Raw genomic sequence first — 23,379 nt, forward strand, 5'->3', positions numbered from 1 at the left:
CTGTATATTTTTTGGAATGAAGTCGGACAATTATGTTGAAAATTAATTTTAAAAGTTCTAGAAAACATGCTTAATAATAGTTACATTTTAAAAAATGTGAACAAATAAAACAACCTAAATCACTGTCCATAGTCTAGACCATAAGTAGTTAAATAAACACCTTACATCTAACTGCCCGAAAGGTGCAATGCTGACTTAAATATTATTTATATTTATATAAAATGTTTAAGTTGTAGAAATATAAGATGCAAGCCATTAAGAGTATAGCAAACTTTATTATAAACCCTATTTCATAATGTAAACAAATACACAGACAATCTTGTATGCATTACTAACACACTTTGTTTACAGACTCTCTGTGACTAGACAAAAAGCAAAAGGTGATAAAATAAATGTCAGTTTAGAAATACAAAATAAATTCTAGTGCGATATCATACTAATGTAAAAGTGAAATAGATTTTGTTCTGCTGTATGCGGACAATGTACATGATATATATAAACATTTTTAATTGAATCTATTTATTACTATAAATTTTGCTGTTATTTTTTGGCAAAGTCTGTTGCTCTTGGCCTTATAATAAATGTAGCAAATAAACAAAACACGCTCTTAAGAATGGTATTACATTGCATCTAAAACCGGCTTTTGTGAAATGGCCGTTTATGGCCACTGACTGCTGTCTTGTTAGCTGCTAAGCTGAATACGTACTTTGCACTCGACACAATCATCCATTTACGTTGTGATTACCGGGAAGTGATGCGCGCAAAGCACCGCCTCGCGCTGAAGGAAATGCGTTAGCAAAAGGTGACGACGTAATACTAAATTCACCCCCACAGCTTGCCGATGCAGCCTTGTGGTTCATAATTTAAAAAATACAAAACTCGTGGAGCGCAACCACGGGATATCTGTGTACGCAATATAAAGTTTGCTACTGCGTCACCATATGTTTACATATCTATACTGCCACCTTGTTGTTTCGCTATTTTCAAAATAAATACGATGGGTGGCGCTAAAATTACAAAAAATCGTTATAAGGTACAGTTGAAGTATCATGACATTCTTGGTTGTGCACGGCAGCGTGCGGACGGTTCTCGTAACATGAGCGAAAAAGCTAGCTTTGCTAGGGTGGTGAGCACCCAAAAGATTAATATGTTTAAACGCCCCAACTGTCTGAGTTTTAAAACAGAAAAGCAAATCAAAAGACACGAAGTGATTGATATCTTAAAGAAAATAGGCTTTGAAAGAAAGAAAATTCAGGGAATTGCTGAAATGAAAGGAACAAAAATCGATGTTACTTGCAGCTCAAGAGAAAATGTTCTAGAGCTCAGAGAAATACTATCTAAACGGGAAGAGTTTTATAATGTACACTTGTACGAATCGGATCATGTTATTGTCATCCTGGGATGGGTACCTGTACCATTTCCTGACCTCTTAATAACCGAATTTCTGCAACATAACTATGGATCAGTAGATAAAATAGTTCAAAGGACCGACAGAGATCGGCTGAAAACCGGCATAAGAATAGCAGTAATGAAAAAAGAGGACCTGATGAAACACCCAATACCAAGTTATATCTCAATAAATAATACGGAGTTTTACGTAACTTACACTGGGCAAACAGTAACCTGCAAATATTGCAAAGAACCTGGGCACAAACAAGCCGATTGCTCTAAAAGACTACAGGATTACCCAAGATTAGAACATGAAACAAAAAAAATGATAAAGATCAACTCACTGGCCCTACAGTCAACGATATTCTTCCGCGTGACGTCACATCTACGCCCAAGGAGAAGGTGCGCGGCAGTCTACATCGAGACTCACCAAGCCTCGAGGTAATGCCTACAGCAAATCATCCAAGAGAAACAGTACTTGCTGAGAATATAGAGGCAAGTAGCAAGTCGGGGAAATCTAGACCAAAAAGGCCACTATCGAGCCCGGAAGAGTGCAACAAAGCAAAGATGCACTCTGTTAGTCTTAGTGAAACAAAACTCCCTGTGAGCTGTCTGAAGTGCAAAAATGAAGGATTGTCCACAGAGAATGCTACGTCATACCACTGTTGGGGTTGCTCGCAGGAGTTTGTCGTGGCTTGCACTTGTTGCTCAAATGACCTGTTTCTGGAGTCAATGGAAGTAGAAGATACAAGCTGCCCTTTAGTCTCTAATAAGCTATGGGAAATGGAAGTGCAGTTTCTAATAAGCTATGGGAAATGGAATGGGGAGGACAAATTCTTTGGGCTAATGGGTCAAACAGAAGTAGAGGGGTGGCGATACTTTGCGATAAAAAAACTTCTTACACTTTGGAAAGCACTAATGCAGACCCAGAGGGAAGATATATAACCGCTAAAATTCGAATAGAATCTCGAACGCTGCTGCTGGTAAACATATACGCCCCTAACAGAGATAATCCGATATTTTTTGAAGATTTATTCCAAACAGTTTCTCGCACCATAACCAACACAGATATAATTTTAGGCGGCGATTTCAATCTTACACTTGACCCGCACTTAGATAGACATAATCCAAACGCCGAAAGGAACCATAATGTGCGAGAGACTGTCCTGGAGCACATGCAAACTCTTGGACTAGAAGACGCGTTTCGATTAAAAAACTGTAACGTTAACCCTTTGGGGACGAGATATATTTTAACAAATTTTCCATTTTTGACCGACTGTCACATATTGCTCCCTAGGGCCACAGGTGTTTGTGCTGGCGAAAAATGACCAATTAGACTTTTGTTCTTTGGAAAAATTGCTACAAGATTGTATTTTGATTTTTTTGATGACGTCATTAAATTTTGAATGACATCATCAGAAATCTTGTATTTATGTGTAATTAGGGTTTTTAGGTAAAAATTACATAAGGAATCTATTGCAAAGTTGATTCCTGGTTTGTTTACTACCCAACTAAAATGATTGTTTGAACTGGTGATGTCAAAGGGATCAATTACGTCACTTATAACCTGGTGACGTCATTTTTTGAAAGCTCATTTTCGCTAAAATCCCAACAAAACTTGCCAAAAACATTTTATTATGAATTTAAAGGTAGAAACAACATGTAGAAGCAAAATGAAGTTAGATAATACACACAAAAACATTTTTTATGTAAAAATTGTTTCATAATACCTAAAAAACTTGTAGAAACAGCTGACATAGCTGTTTTTACGCAAAACCACATTTTTAACCGGTAACTTAGACGGGGAAGCCCCAGTGCAACATAGAGATCAAATAAAATCGCTTTTATTGGACAGAATGACGTTAAAACCTTGATTTTTGGGCAGAATATGAACTATCTTCTTAAAAAATACTTTAGGGTTTTCAAATCAAGTTTGGTAAAAACTTTTAAATGCTATGATGCCTTTTTCAAACGTTATATTGGTAGATAATTCCTTCCTCTTTCAAATAAAACCAACTGTAAGAACTTTTACCAACTATAAAAAAAATTATGAACATTTTTGTGAAGACCTGTTTCAAAATGCATATTTGCATTACTCGTCCCTAAGGAGTTAAACAATTTACCCGCTACCAATCTAATCCATATTCAGCCGGTCGAATTGATTTGTTCCTACTATCCCAACAACTCGTGCCAAAGTTAAGTAATTATTCGTCCTAGCATTAGATCTGATCACAGTCTTGTGATACTGTCCCTGCGCTTATCTCCTATCAACAGGGGAAAGGGTTTGTGGAAACTTAATAACTCGTTACTACAAGATGAAGCGTTAGTCACCAAAATACGAAAACTAATCAGAGACTTCGGCGCAACCAATCCTCGCGGACATGTCAATGCTCATGTTCGATGGGACACTCTAAAGTGTGTGGTTCGTGGAGAATTCATCAAACTAAGCGCACAATATAAAAAATCGATACAGAAGACTCAGACGAAACTAGAAAATAAACTAGCTTCTGTAGAATCAGAAATCACCGATGCTGGGTCCAACCCAGAAGAAAGTCTTCTGGAGCGTAGACAACAACTGCGTAACGAATTGGATTGTTTAATTGAACATCGCACACATGGCGCTATAATAAGAAGTCGTGTGCGCTGGGCAGAGAGTGGTGAAAAATGCTCCAAATTTTTTTTGAACTTAGAAAAACGTAACTCTGAGAAAAAAACGATATGGCGTCTTAAAAAGTCAAACATCGTGCTAACCGACCAATTGGAAATAATTAATGAACTCCGTACTTTCTATAAAAATCTATATGATCCAGGGCCGCAACCGATACCAATATCCGATATCGCCAATCACTTAAACTCGCTATCGCTACCAAGACTTAGCCATGACGACGCTCTCAATCTTGAGCAACCTATAAGGGTAGAAGAAATACACTCAACTATAACGTCCATGCCTAATAATAAAACGCCCGGGAACGACGGACTCACAGCAGAGTTTTACAAAACCTTTTGGCCGGATATTAAAGTATTCCTTATCGACTCGATTCGACGCACTGAAGCTAAAGGCATGTTGTCGAATTCCCAGACCGAAGGCGTAATAACACTGATTCCGAAAGAAGGTAAAGATCCGTTGCTTGCGACAAATTACCGACCCATCACGCTCCTTAACGTTGATTACAAAATATTTTTTAAAATAATTAACTCAAGAATTAAGTCTACGTTACCTGAGCTAATAGATCCAAATCAAAATTGTTTTATGAAAGGGCGTTTCATTGGTGATAACATAAGACTGCTGTTTGACGTGATTGACTACTGCGACTCAGAAAACATCCCAGGAACAGTGGTCAGCCTCGACTTTTTTAAAGCTTTTGACACGTTAACCTTTAACTATATTCATGAAATGGTAAAAAAAATGGGGTTTTCCGAAGTATATACAAAAATGGATCAACATCTTTTACAATAATCCGCGGTGCGCAGTAACAAATAACGGACATGTGTCTCCCCTGTTTAGGGTTGGCAGAGGTTGTAGGCAAGGAGATCCAATATCTCCTTCACTTTTTGTTCTTGACATTGAAACGTTAGCTGCAGAAATTCGTGCAGTGGACTTTAAAGGTATCGAAGTCAACGGCAATCAGATCAAATTATCGCTCTTTGCAGATGACACCCTTATATTTACAGACGGCACGCAGAAAAGCTTTAACAGTATCTTTAAAATTTTACATGGGTTTGGGGTTAAATCTGGTTGCACAATTAACCTTCAAAAATCTCAAGCGTTTCACATCGGTAGCAAACGAAAGTGTTTAAGCAGGCCAATGTCGGGCCAGGGACTTAGGTGGCCTCAAGATCATATGAAATACTTAGGCATTGAATTTCCTATTCAAAATGAAAGCAATAAAAATTTAATAAAATCCCATTAACAAAGCCGCTAAATGAGATTACAACTCTTCTAAACATTTGGTCAGGCAGAGCCCTTACAATGCTTGGAAAGATTACGGTAGTGAAATCTCTAATAATCCCGATACTAACATATAAGGTAAGCGTGCTTCCAATACCAATCCCGACACAAATTCTAAAGCCCTTAAACGCGAGATTTTTTCGGTTCGTTTGGGGATCAAAATGGGGACGAATAAAAAGAAAAACGCTGTGCCAAGAGATAAAACGGGGAGGTGCAAGCATGATCGACATTGAAGCTTACACTCTAGCCCTACAGTCCAAGTGGTTAAAATTTCTCACAAATCCTGCTTATGAGTCATCGTGGAAACTTATTGAATCCCGTTACTTTAATTCAGAAATCTTACTGGCTACATTACTATCAACTATACGTGAAACGTCCGTCGAATTCAAACGAATGATACCTATCCGATCGCTACGAACTTCCTTACTAACGATTAAACGTATTTATAACTGTGGAGCGCTGGGCGAGAAAATTATTAGCAATAGATGTTTATGGTTAAACGCAAAACTTAAGTGTCGCTCTCATCCGTTTTTCATCCAAGAGTTTGCAAGTGCGGGGATAATAAACTACTGTCAAATAATCAATGAAGCGGGTAACTATATGAGCTATTCAGAAATTGTCGAAAAATACAAAGTGAAAGACAGTAATACCGATTATAAATGTTATAACGAACTAATAAAATCTATACCAGACAGTTGCTGGGACAAGGGTAATGTCGAGATAGAGAATCATGCCGCTGAAGCAGCAAAACTGCTAGATGGCGTTAAAGAACTTAAAGCAACAAACTCGATTTACCGAGAAATAACTGGCGCATTTAAAGATCCTAACCCCAAAACACAACAAAAATGGGCCTTAATAGTGGGATACATTGAAGATTGGGAGAAAGTGTATTTAAGAAATTATTTCTGCACAGTCGAAACAAGATTACGGTCATTTCAAATAAAACTACAAAACCACGCCATCGTAACTAATGAACTACTATTTAAATTGGGACTTAAAGACAATGACAGCTGTGTTTACTGTAGAGATGAAACTGAAACGATAATCCATGCTTTTTATAATTGTCCAAAAGTTAAAGACTATTGGTATAAAGTTGAAAACTGGATTTGCGCAAGGGTCCGTACCATTTTGCTTTCACGTAAAACACTTTTTATTCGGTGTTAATGATGTTCTTGTAAACTGCTTATTGTTGTGTAATCGATTTTGTATTTATCGATGTAGAGTGCAGGAGAAAATTCCCGTAGTAAAAGTTTTTGTTCATGAAGTGGAAAGGATCCAAGCCACTGAATACCAAATAGTCAAAATACGTGGTCTTACTTCCACACATTTTATGAAATGGGGTGCAGCCGTTTGTTAATGTTGTTACTGCAACCGTACTGTTGTTCGCGTAATTTTTATTGCAATAAAAAAAAAAATATATATATATTCCGTGGTTGCGCTCTACGAGTTTTGTATTTATTAATTAAAACGGTAGGATCATAGCCAAGTTATAACGGGTTCGAAGTTGGTTGCCGTCACCATTTCGGACGTACCTGTCTTTGGGCGCGACATTTAACGGTAATTGTTTTAGTTATATATGTCTGGAACATCTACATTTTCACATTAAATAACAAATCCGTCTCTAAAATGGTTACCCACAAAGTTGCATAAGTGTAAACGGCACGTGTGTGGCTGTACTTATTCTTGCGTGGCGGGAAAACTGGAATATACACTGTACAGCACTACTTCAAGATCTTCATATATTGCGTATACGCCTTTCTTGGAAAGTTACCAAAAACTTGTTATGGGAAGTTAACAAAACGACTTTAGATCACGTTGCATCAAGTGAGAGCAGATAAGTTCTCCTCTTCCACCAACCTCCAGGATGTTGGCTGCAGTAAACAGGATGCATGTGTGGAAAGTAACTAAAACCACTCTCTTATCATCTATCCTCGCACTCTTGTGGTGGAGAAACTCTCGGCTTTACGGGAAGCAATTAAAACGTTATCTGTAGAAAGCCCAATCACGAAGCATAAAGAAAGTGTTGTTACTATATAGTTTTTAATAAAGCAGTTATAACCAAAATATACTGACACCCACGAAAATTAAAAGATAATTTTATGAAACAGAACCGTTCAATTTGGCTTAACGGCTCTGAGTTCGCTCAGCAACTATAAATATGGGTAACTGGTCAAGCCACGACGCGACAATCACTGTGGACATGTTTGTTCTCGTGCAACGCATTTAAAGAAACAATTTTCTTCTAACTCACTGGCCAAATATGGGTTAGCTAAATTATTAGGAATACAATACAAATAAATTTAAAATCCCTACGAAATAATTACTCTTAAAGTAACATAAAAATAATAGCTGTGACGGAAATATATGCAAGAGAACACCCGCGTTATAACGACTGTCGTTTCCCCGCCAATCGAAGATAATTAAACCAAGTTTATTTATTCATTACATATTAATATGTTAAAAAGCTGTTAAAATGGTAGGATCATAGCCAAATGATACCGGGTTAGAAGTTGGTTGCCGTCACCATTGCGGGCGTATCTATCTTTGAGCGAGACATTTAACGGTAATTGCTTTATTTATCTGAAATATCCACATTTTGAACATTAAATAAAAAAATTGTCCCTAAAATGATTACCCATAAAGTTGCATAAGTGTAAACGGCACGTGTGTGGCTGTACTTATTTTTGTATGGCGGGAAAACTGGAATTTACACTGTACAGCACTACTTCAAGATCTTCATATATTGCGTATACGCCTTTCTTGGAAAGTTACCAAAAACTTGTTATGGGAAGTTAACAAAACGACTTTAGATCACGTTGCATCAAGTGAGAGCAGATAAGTTCTCCTCTTCCACCAACCTCCAGGATGTTGGCTGCAGTAAACAGGATGCATGTGTGGAAAGTAACTAAAACCACTCTCTTATCATCTATCCTCGCACTCTTGTGGTGGAGAAACTCTCGGCTTTACGGGAAGCAATTAAAACGTTATCTGTAGAAAGCCCAATCACGAAGCATAAAGAAAGTGTTGTTACTATATAGTTTTTAATAAAGCAGTTATAACCAAAATATACTGACACCCACGAAAATTAAAAGATAATTTTATGAAACAGAACCGTTCAATTTGGCTTAACGGCTCTGAGTTCGCTCAGCAACTATAAATATGGGTAACTGGTCAAGCCACGACGCGACAATCACTGTGGACATGTTTGTTCTCGTGCAACGCATTTAAAGAAACAATTTTCTTCTAACTCACTGGCCAAATATGGGTTAGCTAAATTATTAGGAATACAATACAAATAAATTTAAAATCCCTACGAAATAATTACTCTTAAAGTAACATAAAAATAATAGCTGTGACGGAAATATATGCAAGAGAACACCCGCGTTATAACGACTGTCGTTTCCCCGCCAATCGAAGATAATTAAACCAAGTTTATTTATTCATTACATATTAATATGTTAAAAAGCTGTTAAAATGGTAGGATCATAGCCAAATGATACCGGGTTAGAAGTTGGTTGCCGTCACCATTGCGGGCGTATCTATCTTTGAGCGAGACATTTAACGGTAATTGCTTTATTTATCTGAAATATCCACATTTTGAACATTAAATAAAAAAATTGTCCCTAAAATGATTACCCATAAAGTTGCATAAGTGTAAACGGCACGTGTGTGGCTGTACTTATTTTTGTATGGCGGGAAAACTGGAATTTACACTGTACAGCACTACTTCAAGATCTTCATATATTGCGTATACGCCTTTCTTGGAAAGTTACCAAAAACTTGTTATGGGAAGTTAACAAAACGATTTTAGATCACGTTGCATGAAAAGAGAGCAGATAAGTTCTCCTCTCCTACCAACTTCCAGAATGTTGGCTGCAGTAAACAGGATGCATGTGTGGAAAGTTTTTTTTTTTTTTTTTTTTTTTTATGTGTGGAAAGTAACTAAAACCACTCTCTTATCATCTATCCATCGCACTCTGGTGGTGGAGAAACTCTCGGCTTTACGGGAAGCAATTAAAACGTTTTCTGTAGAAAGCCCCAATCACGAAGCATGAAGAAAGTGTTGTTAAACAGTAACAAGTTGTTACTGTATGGTTAGCTTTTAATAAAGCAGTTATAACCAAAATAAATTGACACCCAGGAAAATTAAAAGATAATTTTATGAAACAGAACCGTTCGAAGTTTGACTTATTATGCGTTCGCTCCGCAACCATAATATAGGTTACCCAACAGTCAAGACACGATGCGACAATCATAGTGGACATGTTTGTTTTTGTGCAACACATTTAACGAAAATTTTTCTAACTCACTGGCCAATTATGTGTTAACTTAATGATTTTATTTAAAAATCCCTACAAAATAGTTACATAAGTGTAAACGGCACATGTGTGGCTGGTCTCATTCTTTGCATGGCGGTGAACTGGAATTTGCACAGTACAGCACTACTTTAAGATCTCCATGTACTGCGTATAAGCCTTTCTTGGAAAATTACCAAAAACTTGTTATGGGAAGTTAACAAAACGATTTTGGATCCTGTTGCATTAAGAGAGAGCAGATTAATTCTCCTCTCCCACCAACCTCCAGGATGTTGGCTGCAGTAAACAGGATGCTATTTAAACTGGCTTTCTCTTTTAGAAAAATATTTCGGAAATTATTCATACCATAAACGTGATCAGATTTTTATATAAGGCGATGTTTTGAACAAGAAAGTATCTGTTTTCTACAGCATTAAAAGTAAGTGGAATGTAGTAACATTGTAATTTCATATAACTAAACGGGTGTTTCTGCAGATGAACAAGTCACTTTTTCTTCTCTTGCTCGTCATCGGACTCCTCGTCCTCACCGATACCACTGATGCGTGGCGTCGTCGTCGTCGCGGTGGCCGTCGTCGATGGTGGAACCAAAAGGCAGCAAAAGAATGTAAGTTATTCATTTTTAGCCTGTTTCTTTGAAATATTGGCACTTTTTTGTTCTGGTGTAGCTGGTCAGCGTACGCTTATGAGTCTAAACAAAATTCTAAATTTGTTCATGATATTTTTTTTGTGGGATAAAATTTGGTTCAAGGACCCGCCCGCCATCATCTGTGGAAGCTTTATCACAAACACATTCATTATCTTTTTGTAATGATGCGAGCGTGTAACCACAGAGATAAATGGCTTGCATTATTTTAAGCACAAGATATCCTAGTGTTTTAAACTTCGTTTTTGTTTCAGCTGAAGATGTAGAATCGATTGAAGAACCAAAAGAAGATGACCGTTGGTATGAACAATAAGTGTTCATCATTATAAATCGACGATGATAATAAATTAAACTCGAATTCATCATTTTTTAAATTGTTACTTGGAAATTTATTATGTGAAGGCGAACAGTATTAGCACAGATCTATATTGCACCAATAAAGAGATTCCAGAATGTTTCACATGTTTAGAGTTATTTTATACAGGAAGTAAATAATAGAACAATCAGTTTTGCGAACGTATATTACTCACGTTGGCCTTGATCAGCGGGAATGATACTTCATAACTGTATTTTTTACAGATTTTTTGTTATCTTTAGCGCCACCCATCATAATTATTTTGCAAACAGCGAAACAACAAGGTGGCAGTAGCAAACTTAATATTGCGTACACAGATATCCTGTGGTTGCGCTCCACGAGTTTTTCTATACTTTTACATTAAAAGTGAAATAGATTTTGTTCTGCTCTATGCGGACAATGTACATGCTATGTATAAACATTTTTAATTGAATCAATTTATTACTATAAATATTGCTGTTATTTTTTTGGCAAAGTCTGTTGCTCTTGGCCTTATAAGAAATGTAGCAAATAAACAAAACACGCTCTTAAGAATGGTATTACATTGCATCTAAAACCGGCTTTTGTGAAATGACCATTTATGGCCACTGACTGCTGTCTTGTTAGCTGCTAAGCTGAATACGTACTTTGCACTCGACACAATCATCCATTTACGTTGTGATTACCGGGAAGTGATGCGCGCAAAGCACCGCCTCGCGCTGAAGGAAATGCGTTAGCTAAAGGTGACGACGTAATACTAAATTCACCCCCACAGCTTGCCGATGCAGCCTTGTGGTTCATTATTTAAAAAATACAAAACTCGTGGAGCGCAACCACGGGATATCTGTGTACGCAATATAAAGTTTGCTACTGCCACCTTGTTGTTTCGTTGTTTGAAAAATAAATACGATGGGTGACGCCAAAGATAACGAAAAATATTAAAAAAAATACAGTTATGAAGTATCATTCCCGTTGATCAAGGCCAACGTGAGTAATATACATTCGCAAAACTGATTGTTCTATTATTTATTTCCTGTATAAAACAACTCTAAACATGTAGAACATTCTGGAAATCTCTTTACTGGTGCCATAGCTATGTACTAATACTGTTCGCTTTTACATAATAAATTTCCAAGTAATAGTTCAAAAACTAATGAATTCGAGTTTAATTTATTATCATCGTCGAATTATAATGATGAACACTTATTGTTCATACCAACGGTCATCCTCTTTTGGTTCTTCAATCGATTCTACGTCTTCAGCTGAAACAAAAACGAAGTTTAAAACACTAGAATATCTTGTGTTTAAAATAATGCAAGCCATTTATCTCTGTGGTTCAGTGGTTACACGCTCGCATCATTACAAAAGGATAATGAATGTGTTTTTGATAAAGTTTACACAGCTGGCGGGTGTCTGCTTGGACCAAATTTTATCCCACAAGAAAAAAAATATCATGAACAAATTTAGAATTTTGTTTATGCTCACAAGCGTACGCTATTCAGCTACACTAGAATAAAAAGTGCCAATATTTCAAAGAAACAGGCTAAAAATGATTAACTTACTTTTTTTCGCTTCCTTTTCGTTCCACCATCGACGACGGCCATTACGACGACGACGACGCCACGCATCAGTGGTATCGGTGAGAACGAGGAGTCCGATGACGAGCAAGAGAAGGAAAAGTGACTTGTTCATCTGCAGAAACACCCGTTTAGTAAAATGAAATTACAATGTTAGTACAAGTCACTTACTTTTAATGCTGTAGAAAACAGATACTTTACCGTTTAAAACATCGCCTTATATAAAAATCTGATCACGTTTATGGTATGAATAATTTCCGAAATATTTTTCTAAAAGAGAAACCCAGTTTAATTAGCATCCTGTTTACTGCAGCCAACATCCTGGATGTTGGTGGGAGAGGAGAATTTATCTGCTTTCTCTTGATGCAACGTGACCTAAAATCGTTTTGGTAACTTCCCATAACAAGCGTTTTTTTTCTAATTTTCCACAAAAGACTTTTACTCAGTATAAGGAGATCTTAAAGTATAGTGCTGTACAGTGTAAATTCCAGTTTTCCCGCCACGCCTAAATAAGTACAGCCACACACGTGCCGTTTACATTTATGCAACTTTATGAGTAATCATTTTAGAGACGATTTTTTTAGTTAATGTTCAAAATGTGGATATTTCAGGTAACTAAAGCAATTACCTTTGAATGTCTCGCCCAAAGACAGATACGCCCGCAATGATGACGGCAACCAACTTCGAACCCGGTATCATTTGGCTATGATGCTGCCGTTTTAATAGCTTTTCTAGTATATTAGTATGTAAAGAATAAATAACTTGGTTTAATTATCTTCGGGTGGCGGGTAAACGACAGTTGTTATAACACGGCTGTTAACATGTATATTCCCGTGACAGCCTACAAATTTTATATTACTTTGAAGGTAACTATTTTGTAGGGATTTTAAATTTATTTGTATTGTATAGTAGGGTGGGGGAAGATGGGACACCTTTTCATTCTTTTTTCTCGTCCCATTTGGTAGTAAACAATGATAATTCAAAAAATTATAAAAAATTATCCTCACGACTCTCATAGATCGTTGTTAATTGTTTGAAACACAATCGGGATATTTAGATATTATGTGTTAAAGGTGCCCCATTTTCCCCCACCCTACTATATGGCTGATAATTTAGTTAACCCATTGACCAGTGATATAGAGAATTATGTGTTGCACAAGAACCAACATGTTCACAGTGATTGTCGCGTCGTGTCTTGACTGGGTAACCTATATTATGGTTGCGGAGCGAACGCAAAACCGTTAAGCCAAACTTTGTACGGTTCTGTTTCATTAAAATATGATTATTTTTTAATCAGAGTCAGTTTATTTGGGTCATAATAACTTTATTAAAAGCTAACTATTTAGCAACAACACTGTTTTCATGCTTCGTGATTCGGCTTTCTACAGAAAACGTTTTAATTGCTTCCCGTAAAACCGAGAGTTTCTCCACCACAAGAGTGCGCGGATAGATGATAAGAGAGTGGTTTTAGTTACTTTCCACACATGCATCCTGTTTACTGCAGCCAACATCCTGGAGGTTGGTGGGAGAGAAAATATATCTACTCTCTTTTTATGCCACGTGATCTAAAATCGTTTTGTTAACTTCCCATACAAAGTTGGCGAGACACGTAACGGTATTTGCTTTAGTTATATAGTAGAGTGGGGAAAGATGGAACACTTATGCACACATTGCCAGGTGTTCCTAAATTCAAAATACGTGACTGTTTTTGAGTGATAGCACGAATTAGTACTGTTATACCTTTCTTAATAGTAAACACTTTAAAAAATATATTATAACACACGAGAAGTTACTTAACGATTCGCAAAATAGGTGTGATTTTACATACTGAAAACACACATCACCCTAGTATATATTAGATTTTAAACTAAAAGAAATGCTTTATAACATCACGTGTACATAACAGGTTAGTACATCATTGAATTAAAAAGTATTGTCAGACACATTGTTCCATTTTCCCTTCCTATGCAAGTGTTGTCTATTAATAAAGGATTGATAGTACTAAATTCAAGGTATCACTTAAAAACCGTCATGTATTTTGAATTTTAAAACATTCGGCAGTATGTGCTTAAGTGTCTTATCTTTCCCACTCCCTTTAACAGAAGCATAATACCGTTATAGATGTCTCGCCAACTTTGGAAAATTAACAAAACAGTTTTAGATCACGTTGTATGAAAAGAGAGCAGATATATTTTCCTCTCCCACCAACCTCCAGAATGTTGGGTGCAGTAAACAGGATGCATGTGTGGAAAGTAACTTAAAACCACTCTCTTATCATCTACCGCACTCTTGTGGTGGAGAAACTCTCGGCTTTACGGGAAGCAATTAAAACGTTTTCTGTAGAAAGCCCAATCACGAAGCATAAAGAAAGTGTTGTTGCTGTATAGTTAGCTTTTAATAAAGCAGTTATAACCCAAATAAACTGCCACTCAGTAAATATAAAAGCTATTTTACTGAAACAGAACTGTTCGGAGTTTGGCTTAACGGTTCTGCGTTCGTTCCGCAACCATATTATAGGTTACCCAACAGTCAAAACACGATGCGACAATCGTTGTAAACATGTTTGTCCTTGTGCAACACATTTAACGAAAATTTCTCCAACTCACTGGCCAATTATGGGTTAACTAAATTATCGGCCATACCATACAATTAAGTTTAAAAATCCCTACAAACTGTTACCCTCAAAGTAACAAAACTTGTAAGCTTGGTGCAAGAGAACAGCCGTGTTATAACGACTGTCGTTTCATCGCCACTCGAAGATAATTAAACCAAGTTTGTTTATTCTTTACAAAGCTTACATATTGATATATTGGAAAAGCTGTTAAAAACGGTAGCATCATAGCCAAATGATACCGGGTTCGAAGTTGGTTGCCGTCACCATCGCGGGCTTATCTGTCTTTGAGCGAGACACTTAACGGTAATTGCTTTAGTTATCTGGAATATCCACATTTTTACATTAAAAAAAAACCGTCTCTAAAATAATTACCCACAAAGTTGCATTAGTGTAAACGGCACGTGTGTGGCTGTACTTATTTTTGTATGGCGGAAAACGGATTTTTATATTGTACAGCACTACTTTAAGATATACATGTATTCCGTATAACTACAAGCCTTTTTGGAAAATTACCAAAAAAGTTTATGGGAAGTTAACAAAACGATTTTAGATCACGTTGCATCAAGAGAAAGCCGATAAATTCTCCTCTCCCACCAACCTCCAGGATGTTGGCTGCAGTAAACAGGATGCTAATTAAACTGGCTTTCTCTTTTAGAAAAATATTTCGGAAATTATTCATACCATAAACGTGATCAGATTTTTATATAAGGCGATGCTTTTAAACGGTAAAGTATCTGTTTTCTACAGCAATAAAAGTAAGTGGCTTGTACTAACATTGCAATTTTATTTGACTAAACGGGTGTTTCTGCAGATGAACAAGTCACTTTTCCTTCTCTTGCTCGTCATCGGACTCCTCGTCCTCACCGATACCACTGATGCGTGGCGTCGTCGTCGTCGTAATGGCCGTCGTCGATGGTGGAACGAAAAAGAAGCAAAAAAAAGTAAGTTAATCATTTTTAGCCTGTTTCTTTGAAATATTGGCACTTTTTATTTTGCTGTAGATGAATAGCGTACGCTTGTGAGTCTAAACAAAATTCTAAATTTGTTAATGATATTTTTTTCTTGTGGGATAAAATTTGGTCCAAGCATACACCCGCCAGCTGTGGAAGCTTTATCAAAAACACATTCATTATCCTTCTGTTATGATACGAGCGTAGTGTCACCACTGAACCACGAAGCTAAATGACTTGAATTATTTAAAACACAATATATCCCAGTGTTTCACAATTCGCTTTTGTTTCAGCTGAAGATGTAGAATCGATTGAAGAACCAAAAGAAGATGACCGTTGGTATGAACAATAAGTGTTCATAATTATAATCCGACGATGTTAATAAAATAAACTCGAATTCAGCATTTTTTGAATTATTACTTGGAAATTGATTGTATGAAAAACAGATCTATGACACTAGTAAAGAGATTAGCAGAATGTTTCACATGTTCTGAGTAATTCTATACGGCAAATAAAAAGGAAAAGCAGTTTGCGCTCGTTTGTCTCGAGTGTACATATTTAAAAGTCTGTTGGAAATAGATATTATTAAAAAACAATGCGACTACCATTCGCGAAGGTGCTCAGTTGTTTAAACAGTTTTTAGTAGTACATAGATTGTAAGAACTTGCGGCAATGGTAGTTAAAATTGTCCACTTTGTAGTTTTGTAGGTGTTTAGTGACAAATTTTAAGTTATAAAAAAATATGCGCTATTTATTTCCTCTATTAAATGAGGACTTAAATAAACAATTATATCGAGATTGTATAATTCTATCTTCGTTGTGTTTAGAATTATATATCATCCATTTCCTTTAAGTTTTTAATTGCAGTTAGATTGCCATAAAAGAATAAACATGAAATAGCAAGAACCAAAACGTTTTTCGAACACAATGCGGGTGGAAAAGCTGGCAATTGTTTTGCTGCGGCAAGCTATTCCCATGTGATTTCTCTGGAATGTCAGTCTTGAACTGGCTTTTTTGGAAAATAATTTTAGAAACTAATCTTACCATAATTGTGTTTGGGTATATTTTTAATGTGAAAAACCGAACGTTTCAACCACTTGCTGAAATATAGCTGTAAAGTAAATGGTAACGTGGTATGCACACGTAATGTTATAAAGCATCACTTATATTTTAAAAACTAATATATAATAGAATGGGATGTGTTTTCAGTTTGTAAAATTTCACCTGTTGTGAGGATCGCTGTAACTCCTCGTGTGTTTTAAAATGTTTTTTTTAAAGTGTTATCTATTAATAAAGGAATGATAGTACTTATTCGTGGTATCACTCAAAACCGAGATATATTTTAAACTTGGAAATTTTGGGTAATATGTGTTTAAGTGTCCCATTTCTACCCACTCTACTATATAACTAAAGCAAATACAGTTAAGAGTCTCGCCAACTTTGTATAGGAACTTAACAAAACGGTTGCATGAAAAGAGAGCAGATATATTTTCTTCTCCCACCAACCTGCAGGATGTTGGCTGCAGTAAACAGGATGCATGTGTGGAAAGTAACTAAAACCACTCTCTTATCATCTATCCTCGCAATCTTGTGGTGGAGAAACTCTCGGTTTCACGGGAAGCAATTAAAACGTTTTTTTTGTATAAGCCGAATCACGAAGCATGAAGAAAGTGTTGTTACTATATAGTTGGCTTTTAATAAAGTTATTATACTCCAAATAAACTGACACTGAGTAAAAATAAAACCTATTTTAATGAAACAGAACCGTTTAAAGTTTGGCTTAACGGTTCTGCGTTCGCTCCGCAACCATAATATAGGTTACCCAGTCAAGACATGGTGTGAGAATCACTGTGAACATGTTTGTTCTCGTGCAACACTTAATTCTCTTTATCACTGGCTATTGGGTCAACTAAATTATCAGGAATAAAATACAAATAAATTTAAAATCCCTACAAAATAGTTACCTTCAAAGTAATAAAAAACTTGTAGGCTGTCACGGGAATATACATGCCAACAGCCGTGTTATAACGACTGTCGTTTCCCCGCCACCCGAAGATAATTAAACCAAGGTATTTATTCTTTACATATTAATATACCAGAAAAGGTATTAAAACGGCAGCATCATAGCCAAATGATACCGGGTTCGAAGTTGGTTACCGTCACCATTGCGGGCGTATCTGTCTTTGAGCGAGACACTTAAAGGTAATTGCTTTAGTTATCTGAAATATCCACATTTTGAACATTAAATAAAAAAATTGTCGCTAAAATGATTACTCATAAAGTTGCATAAGTGTAAACGGCACGTGTGTGGCTGTACTTATTTTTGCGTGGCGGGAAAACTGGAATTTACATTGTACAGCACTATAAAAGACCTCCATATATTCTGTATACTATAAGCCTTTCTTGGAAAATTACCAAAAACCTTTTATGGGAAGTTAACAAAACGATTTTAGATCACGTTGCATCAAGAGAAAGCCGATAAATTCTCCTCTCCCACCAACCTCCAGGATGTTGGCTGCAGTAAACAGAATGCTAATTAAACTGGCTTTCTCTTTTAGAAAAATATTTCGGAAATTATTCATACCATAAACGTGATCAGATTTTTATATAAGGCGATGCTTTTAAACGGTAAAGTATCTGTTTTCTACAGCATTAAAAGTAAGTGGCTTGTACTAACATTGCAATTTCATTTTACTAAACGGGTGTTTCTGCAGATGAACAAGTCACTTTTCCTTCTCTTGCTCGTCATCGGACTCCTCGTCCTCACCGATACCACTGATGCGTGGCGTCGTCGTCGTAACCGTCGTCGATGGTGGAACGAAAAGGAAGCGAAAAAAAGTAAGTTAATCATGTTTAGCCTGTTTCTTTGAAATATTGGCAATTTTTATTCTGGTGTAGCTGAATAGCGTACGCTTGTGAGCATAAACAAAATTCTAAATTTGTTGATGATATTTTTTCTTGTGGGATAATATTTGGTTCAAGCATACACCCGCCAGCTGTGGAAATTTTGTCAAAAACACATTCAGTATCCTTCTGTTATGATGCGAGCGTAGTGTAACCACTGAACCACGAAGCTAAATGACTTGAATTATTTAAAACACAATATATCCCAGTGTTTCACAATTCGCTTTTGTTTCAGCTGAAGATGTAGAATCGATTGAAGAACCAAAAGAAGATGACCGTTGGTATGAACAATAAGTGTTCATCATTATAATCCGACGATGTTAATAAAATAAACTCGAATTCAGCATTTTTTGAATTATTACCTGCAATTTTATTGTATAAAGGCAAAGACAGATCTATGACACTAGTAAAGAGATTAGCAGAATGTTTCACATGTTCTGAGTAATTCTATACGGCAAATAAAGAGGAAAAGCAGTTTGCGCACGTTTATCCCGAGTGTACATATTTAAAAGTCTGTTGGAAATAGATTTTATTAAAAACCAATACGACTACCATTCGCGAAGGTGCTCAGTTGTTTAAACAGTTTTTAATAGTACATAGATTGTAAGAACTTGCGGCAATGGTAGTTAAAATTGTCCACTTTGTAGTTTTGTAGGTGTTTAGTGACAAATTTTAAGTTTAAAAAAAATATGCGCTATTTATTTCCCCTTATTAAATGAGGATTTAAATAAACAATTATATCGAGATTGTATAATTCTATCTTCGTTGTGTTTAGAATTATATGTCATCCATTTCCTTTAAGTTTTTAATTGCAGTTAGATTGCCATAAAAGAATAAACATGAAATAGCAAGAACCAAAACGTTTTTCGAACACAATGCGGGTGGAAATGCTGGCAATTGTTTTGCTGCGGCAAGCTATTCCCATGTGATTTCTCTGGAATGTCAGTCTTGAACTGGCTTTTTTGGAAAATAATTTTAGAAACTAATCTTACCATAATTGTGTTTGGGTATATTTTTAATGTGAAAAACCGAACGTTTCAACCACTTGCTGAAATATAGCTGTAAAGTAAATGGTAACGTGGTATGCACACGTGATGTTATAAAGCATCACTTATATTTTAAAAACTAATATATAATAGAATGAGATGTGTTTTCAGTTTGTAAAATTTCACCTGTTGTGGGGATCGCTGTAACTCCTCGTGTGTTTTAAAATATTTTTTTGAAGTGTTATCTATTAATAAAGGAATGATAGTACTAATTCGTGGTATCACTCAAAACCGAGATATATTTTAAACTTGAAAATTTTGGGTAATATGTGTTTAAGTGTCCCATTTCTACCCACTCTACTATATAACTAAAGCAAATACAGTTAAGAGTCTCGCCAACTTTGTATAGGAACTTAACAAAACGGTTGCATGAAAAGAGAGCAGATATATTTTCTTCTCCCACCAACCTGCAGGATGTTGGCTGCAGTAAACAGGATGCATGTGTGGAAAGTAACTAAAACCACTCTCTTATCATCTATCCTCGCAATCTTGTGGTGGAGAAACTCTCGGTTTTACGGGAAGCAATTAAAACGTTTTTTGTAAAAGCCGAATCACGAAGCATGAAGAAAGTGTTGTTACTATATAGTTGGCTTTTAATAAAGTTATTATACTCCAAATAAACTGACACTGAGTAAAAATAAAACCCATTTTAATGAAACAGAACCGTTCAAAGTTTGGCTTAACGGTTCTGCGTTCGCTCCGCAACCATAATATAGGTCATCCATTTTTTTGAATTATCATTGTTTACTACCAAATGGGACGAGAAAAAGAATGAAAAGGTGTCCCATCTTCCCCACCCTACTATACAATACAAATAAATTTAAAATCCCTACAAAATAGTTACCTTCAAAGTAATATAAAATTTGTAGGCTGTCACGGGAATATACAAATTAACAGCCGTGTTATAACGACTGTCGTTTCCCCGCCACCCGAAGATAATTAAACCAAGTTATTTATTCTTTACATATTAATATACTAGAAAAGCTATTAAAACGGCAGCATCATAGCCAAATGATACCGGGTTCGAAGTTGGTTACCGTCACCATTGCGGGCGTATCTGTCTTTGAGCGAGACACTTAAAGGTAATTGCTTTAGTTATCTGAAATATCCACATTTTGAACATTAAATAAAAAAATTGGCGCTAAAATGATTACCCATAAAGTTGCTTAAATGTAAAAGGCACGTGTGTGGCTGTACTAATTTTTGTATGGCGGAAAACTGATTCTTATATTGTACAGCACTACTTTAAGATATACATGTATTCCGTATAACTACAAGCCTTTTTGGAAAATTACCAAAAAAGTTTATGGGAAGTTAACAAAACGATTTTAGATCACGTTGCATCAAGAGAAAGCCGATAAATTCTCCTCTCCCACCAACCTCCAGGATGTTGGCTGCAGTAAACAGGATGCTAATTAAACTGGCTTTCTCTTTTAGAAAAATATTTCGGAAATTATTCATACCATAAACGTGATCAGATTTTTATATAAGGCGATGCTTTTAAACGGTAAAGTATCTGTTTTCTACAGCAATAAAAGTAAGTGGCTTGTACTAACATTGCAATTTTATTTGACTAAACGGGTGTTTCTGCAGATGAACAAGTCACTTTTCCTTCTCTTGCTCGTCATCGGACTCCTCGTCCTCACCGATACCACTGATGCGTGGCGTCGTCGTCGTCGTAATGGCCGTCGTCGATGGTGGAACGAAAAAGAAGCAAAAAAAAGTAAGTTAATCATTTTTAGCCTGTTTCTTTGAAATATTGGCACTTTTTATTTTGCTGTAGCTGAATATCGTACGCTTGTGAGTCTAAACAAAATTCTAAATTTGTTAATGATATTTTTTTCTTGTGGGATAAAATTTGGTCCAAGCATACATCCGCAAGCTGTGAAAGCTTTATCAAAAACACATTCATTATCCTTTTGTAATGATACGAGCGTAGTGTCACCACTGAACCACGAAGCTAAATGACTTGAATTATTTAAAACACAATATATCCCAGTGTTTCACAATTCGCTTTTGTTTCAGCTGAAGATGTAGAATCGATTGAAGAACCAAAAGAAGATGACCGTTGGTATGAACAATAAGTGTTCATAATTATAATCCGACGATGTTAATAAAATAAACTCGAATTCAGCATTTTTTGAATTATTACTTGGAAATTGATTGTATGAAAAACAGATCTATGACACTAGTAAAGAGATTAGCAGAATGTTTCACATGTTCTGAGTAATTCTGTACTGGAAATAAAAAGGAAAAGCAGTTTGCGCACGTTTATCCCGAGTGTACATATTTAAAAGTCTGTTGGAAATAGATTTTATTAAAAACCAATACGACTACCATTCGCGAAGGTGCTCAGTTGTTTAAACAGTTTTTAATAGTACATAAAAGAGTTTTTAATAGTAAGAACTTGCGGCAATGGTAGTTAAATTTGTCCACTTTGTAGTTTTGTAGGTGTTTAGTGACAAATTTTAAGTTTAAAAAAAATATGCGCTATTTATTTCCCCTTATTAAATGAGGATATAAATAAACAATTATATCGAGATTGTATAATTCTATCTTCGTTGTGTTTAGAATTATATGTCATCCATTTCCTTTAAGTTTTTAATTGCAGTTAGATTGCCATAAAAGAATAAACATGAAATAGCAAGAACCAAAACGTTTTTCGAACACAATGCGGGTGGAAAAGCTGGCAATTGTTTTGCTGCGGCAAGCTATTCTCATGTGATTTCTCTGGAATATCAGTCTTGAACTGACTTTTTTGGAAAATAATTTTAGAAACTAATCTTACCATAATTGTGTTTGGATATATTTTTAATATGAAAAACCGAACGTTTCAACAACTTGCTGAAATATAGCTGTAAATGGTAACGTGGTATGCACACGTGATGTTATAAAGCATCACTTATATTTTAAAAAATAATATATAATAGGATGGAATGTGTTTTCAGATTGTAAAATTTCACCAGTTGTGGGAATCGCTGTTAACTCCTCGTGTGTTTTAATATATTTTTTGAAGTGTTATCTATTAATATAGGAATGATAGTACTAATTAGTGGTATCACTCAAAACCGAGATATATTTTAAACTTGGAAATTTCGGGTAATATGTGTTTAAGTGTCCCATTTCTACCCATTCTACTATATAACTAAAGCAAATACAGTTAAGTGTCTCGACAACTTTGTATAGGAACTTAACAAAACGGTTGCATGAAAAGAGAGCAGATATATTTTCCTCTCCACCAACCTCCAGGATGTTGGCTGCAGTAAACAGGATGCATGTGTGGAAAGTAACTAAAACCACTCTCTTATCATCTATCCTCGCACTCTTGTGGTGGAGAAACTCTCGGCTTTACGGGAAGCAATTAAAACGTTTTTTTTGTAAAAGCCGATTCAATAAGCATGAAGAAAGTGTTGTTACTATATAGTTGGCTTTTAATAAAGTTAATATAACCCAAATAAACTGACACTGAGTAAAAATAAAACCCATTTTAATGAAACAGAACCGTTCAAAGTTTGGCTTAACGGTTCTGCGTTCGCTCCGCAACCATAATATAGGTTACCCAGTTTTTTGAATTATCATTGTATACTACCAAATGGGACGAGAAAAAGAATGAAAAGGTGTCCCATCTTCCCCCACCTTACTATACAATACAAATAA

The 23,379-nt window shown here is 35.9% G+C and overlaps 4 long non-coding RNA genes and 1 pseudogene across 5 annotated transcripts; 4 read left to right on the forward strand and 1 right to left on the reverse strand.

Annotated features, from left to right (window-relative positions):
* The first annotated feature begins 1,046 nt into the window (after positions 1–1,046).
* Positions 1,047–3,504, forward strand: LOC149729622 (uncharacterized; annotated as a pseudogene).
* Positions 3,505–9,920: 6,416 nt separating this feature from the next.
* LOC149729623 (uncharacterized) lies at positions 9,921–16,176 on the forward strand. Of its 2 annotated transcripts, none has more exons than XR_016385886.1 (3): positions 9,921–10,072; positions 10,129–10,258; positions 10,552–10,659. It is a non-coding gene; the product is annotated as an uncharacterized LOC149729623 (long non-coding RNA). The 2 variants fall into 2 exon arrangements; XR_016385887.1 differs by lacking the exons at positions 10,129–10,258; positions 10,552–10,659 and adding exons at positions 15,634–15,763; positions 16,066–16,176 and having other exon boundaries at positions 9,968–10,072.
* Positions 11,783–12,512, reverse strand: LOC149729624 (uncharacterized). The gene is made up of 3 exons (XR_016385888.1): positions 12,380–12,512; positions 12,194–12,323; positions 11,783–11,893 (listed from the first exon to the last, which is right to left on the reverse strand). It is a non-coding gene; the product is annotated as an uncharacterized LOC149729624 (long non-coding RNA).
* Positions 15,559–19,022, forward strand: LOC149729625 (uncharacterized). The gene is made up of 3 exons (XR_016385889.1): positions 15,559–15,577; positions 18,487–18,610; positions 18,912–19,022. It is a non-coding gene; the product is annotated as an uncharacterized LOC149729625 (long non-coding RNA).
* A 2,085-nt stretch (positions 19,023–21,107) lies between these two features.
* Positions 21,108–21,858, forward strand: LOC149729626 (uncharacterized). Its single transcript, XR_016385885.1, has 3 exons — positions 21,108–21,259; positions 21,316–21,445; positions 21,748–21,858. It is a non-coding gene; the product is annotated as an uncharacterized LOC149729626 (long non-coding RNA).
* Positions 21,859–23,379: the final 1,521 nt, after the last annotated feature.

This window comes from Ciona robusta, chromosome 10 (genome assembly GCF_009617815.1).
Source record: "Ciona robusta chromosome 10, ASM961781v2".
NCBI lineage: Eukaryota > Metazoa > Chordata > Ascidiacea > Phlebobranchia > Cionidae > Ciona > Ciona robusta.